The sequence below is a fragment of the Panthera onca genome, chromosome A2 (genome assembly GCF_046562875.1).
Source record: "Panthera onca isolate mPanOnc1 chromosome A2, mPanOnc1 haplotype 2, whole genome shotgun sequence".
NCBI classification, from domain to species: Eukaryota; Metazoa; Chordata; class Mammalia; order Carnivora; family Felidae; genus Panthera; species Panthera onca.
In genome coordinates, this window is record NC_138340.1 from 151,729,590 (window position 1) to 151,745,730 (window position 16,141).

General features: G+C 43.5%; 1 protein-coding gene across 3 annotated transcripts in view; it reads left to right on the forward strand.

Moving 5' to 3' along the window:
• Positions 1–14,513: 14,513 nt before the first annotated feature.
• Positions 14,514–16,141, forward strand: part of CHRM2 (cholinergic receptor muscarinic 2) — a 142,779-nt gene continuing 141,151 nt past the window's right edge. For 2 of the 3 annotated variants that reach the window (XM_060633221.3, XM_078438915.2), the window contains exons 1-2: positions 14,527–15,088; positions 15,349–15,511. The gene's annotated coding sequence lies outside the window, so the exon portion shown is untranslated. Of the gene's footprint in view, positions 15,089–15,348; positions 15,512–16,141 lie in introns of all 3 variants that reach the window. The other variant, XR_013552510.2, reaches the window with a different exon arrangement.

The following is a 16,141-nucleotide window of genomic DNA, read 5'->3' on the forward strand; positions in this document are numbered from 1 at the left end:
ATGGAAGGGACATTGGTAAGAGGTGGGGACTTCAGAGAACTGGCATGGGGACACAGGGAGTGATGCAGAGTCATACTCACCAAATGTTGAATTTCTACTATAGCCAGGCCCAGTGAGTAAGATCTCAAAAAGAAAGAATGAGCAGGCACCTACTGTCATGGAGTTTATATTCAGGTGGAGGGTTGGGGAACATGGAAACGTAGATAGTAAACAAAAATATAAATGATTATATTCAATAGTGGTCAACAGTAACAAAGAAAATGTCTAAAAGGAAAAAGTGATAGAAAGTGAATGAGGCAGAGAGGAATCTTTAGATTGCATGATCAGGAAAGTGTCTTCAAAAAGGTGATATTAGAATTGAGACCTCAATCACCTAAAAATGACATCAGAACCTACATGCAAATTAGTGAACAATGTAGAAACTATATACAATTTACATATATTCACACTCTTTGTCTCATTTCAGTTAGTGACATGTGGCGTGTGGGAAAATTCTGTCAGGTATCATAAATCTTTTTTTTTTAACGTTTTTATTTATTTTAGAGAGAGAGAGACAGAACATGAGTGGGGAGTGCAGAGAGAGAAGGAGACACAGAATCCGAAGCAGGCTCCAGGCTCTGAGCTGTCAGCACAGAGCCCAACATGGGGCTCAAACTCGTGAATCACGAGATCATGACCTGGACTGAAGTTGGACGCTCAACCAGCTGAGCTCTCGAGGTGCCCCAGGTATGAATAAACTTAATTGTGCCAAACGCTCTAGCCAGGTACAAGATGCTACCAGACTGACTCTTGAAGACAGTTGGACAATCAAATCCTTGAGCTCATTGTTTTAGAGGTGGGCCCAGACTCCTGATCCATCCTTGCTCTTTGAAGGCATTCCTGGAATGCAAGGCTGATGAATGTCCAGAGAACAAAATAGATAGAATTGGTCTCATCGAGCTACCATTTGTCAATTTTTCATTACCTTATTTAATTAGAACCTGGTGAATGAGTCTAAAGCACTCTTCTCTGCGAGTCAATGAACTTCATACAGTTCTATAGTGACTTTGCGGATTTATTATCTCAACTAACATTTCAATTCAATTCACCTCAAAAAAAGGGCTTATTAATGACGGATCATGTGCAAAGCACAATGCTAGATGCAACAAGTATACTTAGATGATCAATATATGGTCTGTGTCCCCAAGAAGGTTACAAGAGAATTAGAGAAGGTGATATTTATGGAAGAATTGAGCACCAGGCTGACTGTGATAAATATTATGGGAGCACAGTGTCTAATCATCAATTATTAAACATTGCTTTTAATCATGAAGCAGGTAAGACAAGTGAATTTAATGTAACATCAGCAATACTAAAATAAACTTTAAAGAGCATACCTTTAACCAACATTAACAGCAGGTAGCAAATATAATTTATTAACTTACTCATTTTTCACAGATATCAAATGCTATGGGTAATATTGTGCCCCCCCCCCAACTCATATGTTGAAACCCTAGCCCTGGTACCTCAGAATGTGACCTTTTTTGGAGACAGGATCTTTACAAGTTAAAATGACGTCATTAGGGTGAGCCCTAATCTCACATAACTGGTGTCTTAATAAAAAAAGTAAATTTGGAGATAGACTTGCCAAATTTAGAGAATGTCACGTGAACATGAAGACAGCTTTTTATAAGCAAAGGAGAGAAGCCTGGAACAGAATATTCTCTTATGGCCCTCAGAAAGAACTAACCCTGACCACACTTTTATTTCAGACTTCTTGCCTCCACACCTGAGAGATAATATTTTTCTGCTAAGTTACGCAGTTTACGGTACCTTGTTATAGCAATCCTAGCAAACTAATACACAAAGTTTAAATATGCTTCCTGTTACTGTCTCAAGGCAGGAAAGACTATTAGCTAAAGCACTGATTAATCCATGCATATACATTTACCTAGCTCATATGGAAATGAGAGTTTGGGAGAAGGTTTATTTTCAAGATGACTGAAGTTTACTCCTTCAAGTCCTGTTACTTTTTTTTTTCTTTAAAGAAACTAATGTACCACGCACGTGAGCTTTTCTGCTTTCTGAAGGAGTAGAGTTAACGTAATTCAACCTCAGGATTGTCAGGATGACTCAAAACTATTTAGCCAACTTGTAAACAGCAAAGGTTTCAAGGGCCATCGTGCTGAGAAAGCTTGTGTGTTCTTTCTGTGGCCTCGGAGAGCGCTGCCTCTTGAGGTCTCAGGAGGACTTTTTTTATTGATCTTTCTTTTTTTCTAGTAATCCATTCTCCTTAGTGTCTGTATGCCTAGTCCTTAATTTTTATAATTGGATGCAGTTAACCTTCTATTGGTTTGGAAAACAGATAACAGAAAATGGTCATTTTCTTAGAATGGGTCCCTGATTTATAAACACTCAACTTTGGGACAACTTGTGGGGAAAAGAGCAGTAGCTGCTTTTAGAGCAGAGAGCTGTCCTTCATTCTCGAACTCTGATAAGCTGCCCGATTAATCTGGGAAGTAAATTCTTTTATGGAGAACTTGACTATTGAGACACAAACTCTTTGAAATCTTGTCCCTGGACCATGGCGGACAGAAAGATTTCCTGATGTCGGTCCTGATTCAGTTCTAGTTCCAACCCCACATCTTCTGTTCCTTCTCTGCTTGCTCTGTTGATCTTCCATGGCTTCCCACCCCTGCTGCTCCTCGCGCCACAGTCTCTTCCTAGGCAGTCTCAGCCTTGCCCATGGCTTCAATTACCACCTAGGAGCAAATGACTCATAAAGTTATATATCTAGCTTAGACCTTTATTTGAGTCTCAGATCTGTAGTTTCAACTATCTATTTGCCATTCCCTCTTGTTTGTCTGAAAGGTCCTTCAAACTCAGTACGCCCAATGTGAAACCTCTGAGAGCTTTGTTCTCTTCCCATGTTTCCAGTTTTAGTCAGTAGCATCACCATCTCAGACCGCAGGGTGTCATCCTCAAAATCTCCCTCTTCCTCCACCGTATCCACTCTCCGCCAAACCTCATAAAGTTCACCTCATTCAAAATGAACTTCATCATTTTTCTCTATTCCCACCACAGTGCCACTAATCAGAGTTGTCGCCATGTGTTCGTTGGTCTTAGGCCATGGTCCTGTTGACCTACCCACATTTATTCTGGCCTTCCTCCAACCCATTCTCCACACTGTGGCCAGCACTTTGTTTGTTTGTTTGTTTGTTTGTTTGTTTAACATATTTGATTATAGTCATCTTTCCTCAAATCCCCTACCTTCATGGTAAAGACACAGAGTTCCTACACATGGCTATACTTCCATGCATGGCTTCCCTCCTTCATGCCTACCCAGTCCATTTCCTCTCATGAAAGGTACCCCATAAATCTCATTTCATCCTTATGGATTTCTCTTTAGTTTTTTCCACCCTCCGTGTTCTCTTCTGCCACAGAAGATTTGACCTGTGGTTCCCTTTTCCAAACAAATGATTCTTTCGGCTCTTCACCTGATTAATTCCTCCCCATCTATGAGATGTCCACTCAAGCTTCACTTCCTCGGCAAGCCTTCTCTGAACTCCCTGGCAGATTCAAATTCCCCTTTTATGTACTCTCAGAGCAATATGATCTTTATTCCATTACATTTATCATAGTCGTCATTTTCTATTGAATTGGTGTGGTTACTTGCTTAATATTTGTTTCCTCCACTACAGTGCAAGTTCTCTTTGTTCATTATTTTATCCCAAGTGGTCTTCCCAGAATCTGGCGTATTGTAGTTGCTTAATAAATATTTGTCTCAATAAGTGAATAGATGAAAATGATGACATTGGAGTGATTCAGAGGCTGCATGGGTTCCTAAGCATTGCCCCAGGGTTACAAAGAAATTTATAACAATAACTTGGGTGAAGATTTAAAAGTAGTGCAAAAAAAAGTGACTATACTTGAACGGAAAATTGTAGGGCTAAGAAATAAATTAGGTCCTTAGCCATATTTCTGGGATTGGATTTCTAAGAAATAAAGATATGGGTTCAAACGTCTACCATGCTTTTCAAAATAAATATTAGTATGTGAATAAATAGAAATCATGAGGTAAGAAATAGGATGAGGAAAAAAATAAAAACCTGGCATTTTCCGGAGCTGTCATCCATATCCAAGCCTGTTTCAGAGGGGAACAGAATTTTCTTAGAGCCTCGCTTAAGCATATCTCACTAGCTATTTCCTCTGTCTGAAATATTCTTATCTCAGAAGTTAACACTGATCACTTATCACCAGTCACATCTCTGGTGAAGTTTCTGCTGGTTAGTGTTGTGCCATCCCTTGACTATCTTTATCAACAGAATAGGAGAGGTTATGTTGTGGAGGGACAAACATATATTTGTGGCTTAAAACAACAACAGAGTTTGATTTCACAATCCCACTCTATAGCCACTAGTTACCAAGAGTCACTCAGGGACCCAAACAATGGAGCATCTACCGTCTTGAATGTTGCCAGTTGCTGGACCAGAGGGAAGGAGAGCCCTGCAGGTTCTCACACTTGTAAAACGCTCAGCGGACATCAGTGCCACTCACACCTCGTAAGTGAAACCGATCACACGAGTCTGTCGCACCAAAGCTGCAGTCTGACCTTGTGTATGCAAGGAGGGAGAACTGTAAATATTTAACAAGCTCCATAATATCTAATATAGACTAGTCTCTTTACTTGTTTTTGTTGTTTATAGTAATTATAATTGTTTTACACATACACATAGGTAGATAGATTAGATAGATAGATTAGATAGATAGATAGATAGATAGATAAGATTTTTTTCCTGTTTTCTGCCTGATTCTCCCACAAGATGCCCATGAAAGCAAAATTTGGTCTTGGTCAACCTTTGCCTCTAGCACATAGAACCATGCATAGCTTATGGTAGGCAGGAAATAAATATTGTTTACTAAATGAATGATGAATGACTCATGGTGGCTTTTCTGTAACCCATACCTTCTTCTGTCCAAGCCTTTTAGTTGTGAGCTCAGTTTGCCTTTATTCTAAGTCAAGAGTGTTACTGGACTATAAAGACAGGTTGTATACAAGGGCTATGAGATTCAAGGAAGAGAATGAGACTAGAATGTGAGGAGATAAGGAAAACAATTCAGACTGAGAAAATTCACAGAAGGTACATGTGGTCTGCAGCATTGGGTCAGGGAAAACCCGTCATTTTCGCTCCAACTGGCTTTGCCAAAACTCAGTTGAGGGAATTTGATGGTAAGGCAAGAGCTACTCCAAAATGGAGGCAACTCTACGATTCCTTCTCAGGCGATGAGAAGTCCAGTCACTCCCCAGATCTCAGAGACCTTGACAGGGGTTGAAACCACAGAGTAATTGGCATTTGGACCAATCCTGACCATCTGCTGTAAAAGAATGTGTCCCGTCCTCTTTCCAAGGTACTGACTCAAAACTAGTAAATGGGCTGAAGTGCCCTAAGTGCTGAACACTTAGTATCACTAAACTGCCTCTTCAAACCTTTTGCACCCCCACCCCCTGTCCTTACCCTAGGAAGGTTATTGTAGGAAGGTTATTGAGTATACTTGACTGAGGCTTTGGGGCACAATTATATCACCACGAACATAAGGACTCATCTGGAAATTTGGGTAATCTAAATCAATGTTAAGTCTGCAATACCTAGATCACTTTGTACTAGGCTACAGTCAACATGTCAGCCGGGCTGCATTGCTTCTGGAGGCTCTAAGAGAGAATCTGTTTTCTTGCACTTTCCAGCTTCTGCAGCCTTCAGGCATCCCTTGGCTCATGGCCCCTTCCATCTTCAAAGCCATCAATGGCCAGTTAAATCCTTGTCACATCATATTACTCTGATACCGAGTCTTAAGGACACTTGTGTGGCATGGGGCCTGACTGAATAATGTAGGATAATCTCTCTAAAGGTCAGTGGATTAGCAACTTTAATTACAATTGCCATCTTTTTTTGGGGGGGGGGCATGTATGGGAACATATTCAGAAATTCCAGGGATTTGAATGTGGACATCTTTGGAGAGGGAGGCATTATTCTGCCGAACAAACTTAGCACATGTAAACATTAAAGATTATAAAAATAATCATAAAATTAGCCAAAGAGGTGTTAGTAATAGCTGGTTTCTCAAAATATAATGAATCCTAAGAGATTAAAATATCTTTTTCTAGAATCTGGAATTACTTAGGATGGACACATGGCCATTTTGCAGGTAAAGAGAATGAAACATGGATGAGTTAAATTACTTGTTCAAGGCCATGCAACCAGAAAGAATTGAGATTAGGATCCAGAGCACTTTCTACTAAGATATCACTGTTGCATTTCACTTAGGAATCCAGGTTATTTTGTAATAGATGGTGGAACAAATCTGTCAAGTGGTTAACATTTGTTTTTAAATTAATGAAGCCTAAAATCATAAATTTACATTACTAAGGTAATTCAGAGATACAGAGTGAGTGCATCCTTTAATGTTGGTCAAATGATCATTCCTCAGATTATGTGGTTCAGTGGGTTTTCCAATGCTTAAGGTGACCTGGTTACAAGAGACTGATGTTCCCAGGTGTGGCTGGGTACATATTCACCCGATTCATCCCATTGCAATAGGGCGACGCTGTGTGCAGTCTCCATCATTCTTTTTGTGAAAAGCTGAAGTTTGCCATTTGACGATCTCACCACACAGAAGTATGCACATAAATAGGCAAGTTGTTTTTAAGTGAGTCAAGATGGTCACTATTAAGGAAATATATAAGCATTTGCAATGATAGGAGCAGACATAGGGTAAGCTGAATGGAGACGCAAGATCTACTCCAAAAGAACCATTCATCTACAAACTCCTGTTGTTTGGAATGGTATTATGAAGTATTATCTATACTAGAGAGTCACTTTATTCTTCAGGATGAACCAAAAGCTAAACAAATACTCCATGTGTTTATACACAGTCACATAGAAATGCTTAAAAAATGCTCTCTCCCTGGTGCTGCTGTGCTTTGTAAAACTGGCACACAAGATGCTATTTATATCTTTAATAAAACATTGAGATTAATTTTTCTGGTTCACCCTGGATCCATTCGGAGAGACACAGTGGCCTGCTGGTTTTGAGTATTAGACTCTGACCCTTATCCTTAGCAACTACATTGCTCTACATTTCAGTTCTAGCCTCCACGCCGTCACCACACCCCAAGTCTCTTTTGAATACCTTCTTTTCATCTGAGCCGTCAGGTTTCTAAAGAGGTCCACAGAGAGAACTGTCACCACACCAGGGAGAAAGCGGGCAAAAAGAAAGAAATAGAAGGTCTTTCAGGACTATTTTTGTTTTTGCTACTTCATTACCTTAAGAGCTCAGTGAAATGGGTTCACAAGCTGCCTTTGAGGAGCTGAGAACTTTCAGGTGTCGGCACGAGAGCCAAGGTGTCGTTCCCAGCAGGTTAACAAAGGAGCTCAGAACAGAAGTGGCTCCTTGCCCTTTCCTACCTGCTTAGTTTCCCATCCTCTCAAGGATGTATGTTGTGGTGGACACAGGGAGCTACTTATTCATTGCCTTTTTCAGATCATGGGTATTGGCTCCGTTAGGAAATCTAATTTCACTTGGTTAGTGCCTTTTTCACAATTTGTTCTCATTCTCCCTCTGTCCATTCTAATCCCTTTCCGTCCACTGTGATCATTTTTTAGAATTCATTCCTGTTTCTCTGTCTTTGTTAGTCTGTTAATTCAGCGCTTTCCTTTTAGGTCACAAGTGAAATCCACCAGTGACATCTCCACATTAGAACCAAGAATAATAATCCAAAGTTCTGGAGAGGAGGGAGAACAAAATGAGAAATTTTACCAATTCTGACATTTCAAAGTAAGTCATCATCATTAAGCAGGCATAGTGAAAAATGTTTTTAATGTGTTGAGATTATTTTAATGACATATAAATAATGTATTTATCTTAATATGCATATTAGTGTTCTGGCCAAAGGTAATAAGCCCAGTGCCAAAGACAACTCATATTTTAATGTGAGTTTTAAAATTCCTCGCTGAGAATCATTATCATATTGGTATGGTAGTATCCTGAGAAACGTTCTCTAGAGTTGTGAACAGTTAACCACATCAAATACAGTTGAGACTGAACACGGTTAATGAAAACTGACTTGGTGGCTCGGGGAAAAGGTCTTGGCCGTAATGACTACAGCCCAAATTTATAGGAAATGTTCTTAGGCTTAAAAGAGCTAGGAGGAGGGGCACCTGGGTGGCTCTGTTGGTTGAGCATCTGACTTTGGCTCAGGTTGTGATCTAATGGCTCGAGTTCAAGCCCCACATCAAGCTCTGTGCTGACAGCTCAGGGCCTGGAGCCTGCTTCGGATTCCTCTCTCTCCCTCTCCCTCTCTCTCTCTGCCTCTCCCCAATTTATTTTCTCTCTCTCTCTCTCTCTCTCTCAAAAGTAAATAAACATATATATATTTTTAAAGAGCTAGGAGGAGAACGGTTCAGACCAGAAGTGTGTGTGTGTATATATATATAAATTTAAGGAGTTCAAGTCTAAACTTAAGCAGAAGCATTAGGAAGTAGAGATTTGAGGTCAAGATTATCTGGTGAGTCTCAAGCCAGTGTATAGAATGCCTAAGAACAGAGTAGCAGTTGGGCCTGAGAGAATGTTTAAAGGCAAATAGGCTTGGAATTAGAAAACATTTGAGGCCATCCCATGCACAGGGACTGCATCCCAGTTCTAAGTAACATTACGTTCATCCTAATGCTATTATATAATTAGAATAAGCTGTAATAGCCATGACTAAGAGTTTTCTTCTCAAGAAATTACAGAAATGTCCATGTGCCAGGGGCTCTCATTGCTAAGTGACTTTGCAGTCACCTTATTACTTCCAAAACACAAAACAATACAAAACAAATTAGTAAAAGAAAGCAGAAAGCTACAGAGTAATTGGAAGTACACCGTAGACACAGTACCCTGGACAAAGAGTGTGTGGGGGCGCTCTTGTCCTATTCTAGGCTTCTCCATTAACCGACTTTGGAAATTAGGCATGGAATCCCACAACGTTTAGTTACATTTGTCCACGCTGGCTACTATAAAGCATGAGCCCAAGGTTTTGGTCGATCATGTCGGGGAGGAAAAATAATGTTCCCTCTACCATTCTGGGTTCTTGCCTGAACAGGAGGAAAACAAGCAAAAGCTTAATAATGTGTATACCTCCAGAATACATGGGAGAGACCCAGGAAAACTGAGGGACTCTCCTGAAATGGCCCAAGCGATCACCTTTAATGACATCTCCAGCTAAAGACCAGAGAAGATCCTGGGTGAAGGGAGATGAAAGCAAGTGTGGGAGGTTACCCAGAAGAATACAGTAAGTGAGGGTCAGATTTAAGCCCTTCCCTTCTCCACTGATAGGAGATCCTGGAGATTTAGTCATCCTTCTCTTCCTGGTACAGAAAGGGAGACACCTTTATAAATGGAGTTCTCCCCTATAAATGTCTCTGACAAAAAAGTAACTTCTACCCAGTTTTCAGAGCTTCCTCTGTGTCTGCTGTTTCTTAAAAATAAAGAAACAGCTCAAAAGAATCAATATGCCAAAGACACATATTTGGGGGTAGCATATTCAGCTCCCCTTCATTGGTCATTAATACGGGTCCAGTTTTAGTAATGCCTTCCCAGTGATTGCTTTGCCTGATTGCTTATCTTGTTTACATGAAACTTGCTCAAGAGAGAAACCTTTCTCCAAGCAGGAGAATCTGTATACTCCATATCCTGGCATCGATATACGGAGAGCACATTGTGTCAGCTGCAGAGCTCTGGGGTTAGAATCTTTCACTGGTCGTTATTGAAGATTTTCAATGATCACCAATACATGCTTATGTGGCACGCTTTTTAAATTAACTCATTTTCCAGGAAAATGTTTGCCAATAAAAGCCCTGTAGGAATGTAGCACGTACATTGACTTTGCCTGGGGCCTGGCCTTGCCTCATTCCTTTCTGCAGGGATTTAGAGAATACTGCCCATGAGATTTTGTAAATGAAGCCCATAAGCCACAAGCCCAGTTACCTTGCTGCATCAATGAGGAAGAAAGGACAGAGTGTCCAGGATCCGTCTTATTAGGCACAGGAAGCCAAGGAATGCTTTAGGGATGCTTCTTTGGGCGTATTAGTAAGAGAAACAGTGGGGTCTGTCTGGAGCGATATTATCAGACACAGTCAGTTTGGGTCTTGCTTGCCAAACCACAGCTTTCTGCATCACAATGATCTCAGCCACTCTCATGAAACAGAGGGTAAATCACATTTAGTGCGGAGGCCGTTCTGTCTGGTGGTGGCTCCAGGATATGGGTTTTGAGAATGTGTTAGCTTTTCCACCTTTCCCTTGAAGGATCCTTCCAGCTTAAGAACAGGGTTAAGTATATGATCTGAGAAATTACGTGAATTCCCCTGAGCACGTGATGAGGTCACTCCACATTCTAAGAAATTAGGTTTCTTTGTGGAGTAAAGGATTTTGAGTATTCCTTCACTACTCTTTTCGTGCACAAAGGGCCATGGATTCAAATCATTTAGAGCCCCACGCACAAAGGAGAGTCTGATAAGAGTTTCATTTGAAACTTGCTAGAATCTTATCTCCACCTCAGACCCCAGCATCCAGCTTAGGCCATGGAAGGAGGAGGTTTAAGCTGTTTGTCGCAATACACCCTGAGGTTGACGTGGTTGAGATGTTTCACTTCTCTTTGTGTTAGAGGTTACCTCCGAAGAGGCTCTCGGCATTACCTCCTGGTAGGAGGAATGCACAAACACTAAATGCTTCCCTAAGTAAACACGCGTCCCAGTGGCCTTTTTCTCCTGCATGCTTAACACTGATTTATCACCATTGCAGCTGTGTAACATTTTGCAGGGTGGCGTTTCATTCCCCCTGCTCCCCGCACCGTCCCCCCTACCCCCCCCCCACATCGCTTCTTTACATTCCCTGTTTGAAAAAGAGCTCTGTACTGTATTTTAAATATTTTAGACTCAGCAGCAGTAAAAGTTTTCAGGCTGTGGCTAACACTATCCCCACTAGGAGAGGAAGGTTTTAACACAGCTGTGATACCGCACTTCAAGAAAAAGGAAAAGGAAAACAGACTAGCCAAGCATTGTTTGTTAGACTGTCCCCAAACACTGTCCTCAGAATGATTCTCATTTCTGGTGGAAACTCCTCTTGCAGGGTCTGGAAAAGAAAAGCTTCGGATTTTCTAAGCGAAAAAGAGACCATCTTTTCTAGAAGCATTTCAATTACTCCGGGAAGGCGCGTAGGGAAAAACAAATTACTCTCAGCAGAATAGTGTGTCTATTATGAGGCTGTTGTGAAGATTGCAAAACAGGGAGGGAGACTGAAGAGCCCATTTTAAGCAGTGATGGTCACCTGGTGGAGGGTCACTTTTAGCCCAGGATTGTTCTATTTCAGACTGAGGTCGAGGAGTAGCAAAGTCCCTTTGGTAGGCATTAGCCAGATCAGCTTGCCCTTCCCAAAGCTCCAGCTGATTAATGCTGTGCTCTCCTAGTTCAGCTCCTGAACGGTCTGAGTGGGAAGTGAAGAAGGCGAGGCCTCCTGCTCTGGGTCTGTTTTCCCCATAGAGACCAAGCCTTCCCCTTCGTTTTCTTCCTTGGTTCTTTGAAAGCAGAAAATTAAGAAAATGTTATGGCCTCCCTACCTGGTGGGAAATCACTCGAATTGAACTTGTCACCCTCTTAATCCACTTACGATGACAGAGTGCTGATTTGTGCATCTAATTACCGAAGTCTAATTATTGCTCCGCCAAAATCAACGTGGCACAATAAAAATGTGCCACCTTCCCGGGAGTGAGACCCGTCATTCTCCTTCTCCTTATGTTAGGAGTGACCTTATTTACAGTCTTAATCAAAAGGGAGCTTTGTCAGAGATTCAGTCATCCCTTTCAGGCATCTGAGCTCTTTAGCACTTGCCGAAAACTAGCTTCATGAGGTTGTAGGTAAGGAAGTTTGGCTTCACAAGTGGAAATTACTAATTTATTAGTGTTCTTTGAGGTGGAACATAGCCATGCAGATAAAGGAGAACACGTAGATGCATTCTACAAAGTCTTTAAAAAGCACTTTTGAAAATGTTCCACACCATGGCTTACTAATAAATGTAAAAGCTGTATGCCTGGAATTGGGGTGTACCTTTTATCTCAGAAAGAAAACTGGCTTAAGAAATAACAATGGAAGAGGCACTTGGGTGGCTCAGTCTGTTAAGCTTCCGACTCATGGTTTTGGCTCGGGTCGTGATCTCACGGTTCATGGGTTTGAGCCCCACGTCGGGTTCGGTGCCGACAGCGCGGAAGCCTGCTTGGGATTTTCTGTCTCCCTCTCGTTCTCTGCCCTTCCCCCATGTGTGTTCTCTTTCTCTCGCTCTTGCTCTCGCTCTCGCTCTCTCCAAAATAGGTAAACATTAAAAAACAAGTAAAAACAAAATGCTCAGAATACACATGATCTTTTATAAAGAAAGAGAAACTAGAAGGGGAAGGAGAAGTGGATGGGGGTTTGAGGGGGGTCATTATTACAGTGGATTATGTTTAACATGTTCACTGCATGGTGTTGATGAGCAGTGTGGTTCCCATTGGCAAGACTCATTCTTAAATATTCTGATTCAGTAGGTCAGAGGTATGATCCAAGAACCTATGTTTTAAAATCTTAACAGTCTTATACATATATCTTATTTGCTATATACTAGGCATGCTTCTGAAAGTTTTACATGAGTTAGCTCTATTATTCCTTATAATAACCCCAGGAGATATTACTGCTACCTATATCCCTTCTACAGGGCAGTTAAATGAGTCTTCCAAAATCACACAGTGAGTGGCACAGCTTCTAAGTGTACATACGAAAGTGTCTTCAGCAATGGCCTAGAAGAAGAAAATGGACATCATTGCTGATTGTTTGCCAAAAATGCTACATCCATTTGTAGCTCCTTTCCAAAAGGCCGTGAGTATAGTGGCTTCCTTTGAACACGGCAGTTCAGTTACTCACAGATTCTGTTTTATTCAAGTTTGAGAAAATACTTGCCAGCTTTCATTGGCTTTTTGCTTGTATTGCTCTGGTCGGAATGTGTGGCCTTGTTTATAAGAAGACGTTAATGATACGAAGGAACAAATCAGCAGCCGATCACTGGTTTTTGCTCTCCATTACTGGTCAGGGATCCATTCCCCCTTACATTTCTGCTTTGGTGTGTGTGGGTGGTCAGAAAAGATTCAAGCAGCTCCATGGGTTTACAGAGGTTTACTAGAAATAATGGAGTAAGGAAGGAAGATGTGAATTCATTTTTAAAAGAGCACCTCAGGGAAAGGAAGTGACTAAATCAGGTTGTTAATGTAATGGACCAAATATTTGGGGAGGCTGGGACCAAGATTGGGGAGCACTGTTTTGATTTTCTAACAAATATCTTATCATCTTCTGGAGATGGCAGGATGTAGGGGGGTGAGGGCTGGAGGATAGAGCCACAGTGTTGTAACTCATTATTTCAGGATGACTTCAATAGGGCAAAACCGAGTTTATGCCACATCCTGCTTGGTGGTAGCTCTGAGTTAACAGAACAGCCAGAAACTTTTAGCTCTAGGATTTCCATTTATCAGTGAATTTATATTGCTGTATAATCAATTATCTTGACTGTCGACTGCTACATAGGTGTTTCATATGAGTGTCTTCCCTTATCAATAAGACAGAAAACTTATAAAGTACAGGGACACTGACTTTTGCTATTGTATATGCTCTTTGACACCTACCAGAACCTGGGCATCAAGAATTGAACTGAATTGAATTGGACGTATTAAACCAACCTGCTCTCTGTCTTTGTGATACCAAAGGCGATGTACCTAATTCTGTGTTACTCAGTTGAAGCTTTCAGTGTTTTTCATTTGATTGCAAAAGGTAAACGAGAGAAAATGCGTCTGTGTAACGTATCAAAAATTGATGTTATCTTCATATATACATATAGTTTCGCAAGAGCAAAGTCTGGTACTTAGCTATACTTCAGAATCATATCATTGTGTCTTTATCAAATGGGTTACTATCTAAAAATAATAAGTACTCTTCTTGGAAGCCATTTCTCATTAAAATGAAGAAATGAAAACCTAAGGCTGTTCTGAACGCAAGAAGTTTGCATCTTAATTCTTTCCATGGAGACCCCAAATTCCACGAAGTGCCATAAATACTTTGTAACCTAATGCCTATTCGTAGAAGAAACCATGGGCACTGGAAAGCGCTTAAAATGAGAAACAACAACAACAACAACAACAACCACAAAGATTACTTCTGTAACACACTTGCCAGTATCCCAAAGAAATAAGCAATCCGTGAGCAGTTCGGCACGATTACATGGTTACAAAGCATAGCGGATGCATTCTAACATTTTTCCCACCTGGAAAAACTGAGCTTAAGCATCTTCCGCAATCGAGAAGCAACACTGTGTTCTTCCCAATGTGTCCTATGTCACCTTTACAGCAATCATGTACTTGCAGGAAGGGGACTGGGTGGTGATGGTGCTGCAGCTGCTGGTGGTAACTGTCAAGGTTCTGGTGTAGAAACTGCAGATGGAGACCTGGGCTCTGGGGATGGACGTGGAGGAGCGAAAGGAGCCCGGACAAAAGGCTGTCATATTTGCTCAGAAGAACCGCCAAATCAGAGAGCAGAGGAGATTTCATTGGAGGAGCGCCTTCAACAGCAACTAATCCTGTCATATTGAAAGAAAATTGTAAATGTTCTCTTCTCCAGAAACTGTCCGCCCATTGCAGCTAATCGCACACACACGCAGGAAAACAGACAGGGTCTCCTGCTATATACCAAAGGCGCCCGGGCGCAGAGACCCGCTCCGGAGAGCGAGCGCGCGCTCGCGTGCACACACACACACACACACACACACACACACACACACGAGCGCGCGCGCACACACACGCCAGCCTGCAGGTTGGCTAAGAGCCTTGAAACCGCAGATCCCACCAGGAAATCGCCAGGGGCACTGAAGTAGGTGTTGTCCCCCCCGCACTAATTACTACTTCCCCCAGCACTTCGGTGAAGAAATGAATCCCGCCCGGCTCGCCGGTCCATCCAGGTCTCGGTCCTGTTTGGCTCTCCAGACTCGTCGTCTCCGCGAAAGCCAGGTTTGAAAGTCCCCTTCGCGTTTCCTTTGGGGGCTCGGTGTGGAGGGCGGGGGCAGCGCCAGTGTAACTCCTGCCTGAACCGCGAAGGGGTTCCAGACTCGCCAAGTGACCGGGACCGGTGTGGGGTGCGCGACTCTGCCCGCGCGCGCCCGCGCCCCGCTGCTCCGGTCCGCGCCTTTGGGTCCGCTCTCTCCCCGCCTCCCCGCCCCACCCCTCCGGGCGTCGCGGCCCCAACTAATCTTTCCCTTTTCTCTGGCAAGATCAAGGGAGCAAGCGAGCCGGCGGCCGGCTCCGGACTCTGAGCGGTGCGCAGCTCCTTCCCGGGCCAGTCAGCCCCGAACCTGCTAAGGGCTCCTCGCTCCTGCCAGCCTTCACCGAGGAAATCGCAGCCCCGGAGGCAGCTGGAGCTACAACCCGCGGCAGGTAAGGGCGCCACGCTGCCCGGCTCCCCGCTCGCCCGCGCCGGGGGACTCTGGCGCGGCTGGTCCCTCCCAATCCCCAGGACCCGGCGTGGAGGGATCGAGGTGGCGAGGGGGTGGGGGGTGCTGGGAAATCGGACCATAGTCCTCCGTAAGTGCAGATTCAAAGATGGAAACTTTGACTCCTGGGGCTTGGAGGGCCGAAGGCAGTGATGGCGCGTCTGGAAGGAAGGGGGCAAACGAGGCAAAGCGCGGGGCGGGGGCGCGATTCCGCAGGTCACTGAGTCCGGCGGAATGTGGCTAAGGCAGCCTGGAAGCCGCGCCTGCGGGGCGTCGCGCCTCCTTCCAGCCCGCCGGCCCCGCCGCGGTCCCCGACCCCCAGCCCCCTCCCCGAGATGCCGTTGTGGGAGAGACTCGGAGAGCGTCGCCCTTGCTTGCCTCCCACGGTCCTTCCCGCTGCGGGGGGGCGGGGGGGAGGTCTGGCCACGTCTGCCGGGCGTTTGGGGTGGAGGCCCTGCTCGCCCGGGTCCACACAGCACCCCCGGCTCCGCCTTGCGAGCAGCGCCTCGGGCAGTCGAGCCACGTCTCGGGAGGGAGGCTTGCTGCTCGGCCAAGGGGCAGGGGGCGATAAGAA